The 1,118-nt window shown below is 35.3% G+C and overlaps 1 long non-coding RNA gene across 1 annotated transcript in view; it reads left to right on the top strand.

The window, feature by feature from the left end:
* LOC119471629 overlaps window positions 1-527 on the top strand; it is an 8,247-nt gene extending 7,720 nt beyond the window's left edge. The window contains exon 3 of the long non-coding RNA XR_005200690.1: window positions 1-527. This exon is cut by the window's left edge and continues 622 nt beyond it. This is a non-coding gene — a long non-coding RNA (uncharacterized LOC119471629).
* The last annotated feature ends 591 nt before the right edge of the window (window positions 528-1,118 follow it).

Genomic DNA, 1,118 nt, shown 5'->3' with positions numbered 1-1,118 from the left:
AGAAGTGCCAGTTAATAGAGTTCTAGTTGACAGAATGCTATTTAAATTTGCATTTGCCGCAGTGAAGAGCTAACATTTGACCTTGTTTTATAGTTTTAACTCCTGGGAATGAATCCTCTGTAGACATTGCCTATCATGAGTGCAGAAGATACAATATCTCTTCTTTCATTAGTTGCTAACCTGGATCTCAATCTTAACTCTTCTTTTTGGCAATATATCTGTTAAAAATTCAACTCTTTTGGAACTTTAAAAGACAGCAGTCCTCGAGGGCTGAGGACTGGGACATATTTTAGCAGAAACTTGGGTAAACTTTTGAGATGGTATTATAGTTTACCTTCAGGTTATCCCCCAAGTCACCCCTGCCTCCAACATACACACAAAAAGGCCTTTACAGCATGAAGTTTTGTTGTCATAGAAGCTTTTCTTCTGTTATCTACTTAACAATGTAAGATTAAAGTGCCCCAAATATTACATGACCCAAATAAGGCCCTGGGTGAGATATTATGCTATATCCATTCTTCGTCAATTTGTACTTTGTTCTTATATGTGTATTGCTAGGTTTTCCTTCATAAGCCTGGTTCTAAACAATATGCATCAATCTCTTTCTCTTGTTGTATTACAAGGCTTATAAAACCTAAAAATTGGATATTACTGTGGGCTGAGACAGGTTCTGTATATGTACAAAGTTCTGGTACCTCCTTGCAGGTACAATGGTGTGGACTGGAGAACCAAAATAGACGATGACCTCACTTTTTACTTTATGGATCTGTTTAATTTTCTGTAAATAAATTATCCATCCCATAAAAATTTAAATGATGGCTGAATCTTTAATATATATAAGCACCAGGAACCTTTGATAATAGATTTAAAGTTTTTGAGCCTTTAGATTGGTGAGATTATTAGGCCATTTTCATAAATGTGCCACCACTTGTCTTTTGGTTTAGAGCATAAAGTTTTTGTACATTTGCTGTTTAATTTGTTAGGTAGGGTAACCAATTGGAATCTTGCCTCCAAGAGTTTTTTCAGTTCTAAGGTTATCTTGGTATAAAACAGTGATGGGGTTCACTGATCTATGCCAATATCACACTCTCTGGGAATTGAAATTGATTTTTTCCTTT

The sequence above is a fragment of the Cebus imitator genome, unplaced genomic scaffold, assembly GCF_001604975.1.
Source record: "Cebus imitator isolate Cc_AM_T3 unplaced genomic scaffold, Cebus_imitator-1.0 Scaffold67, whole genome shotgun sequence".
Lineage (NCBI taxonomy): Eukaryota > Metazoa > Chordata > Mammalia > Primates > Cebidae > Cebus > Cebus imitator.
This window is presented reverse-complemented; position numbering and strand designations above follow the sequence as displayed.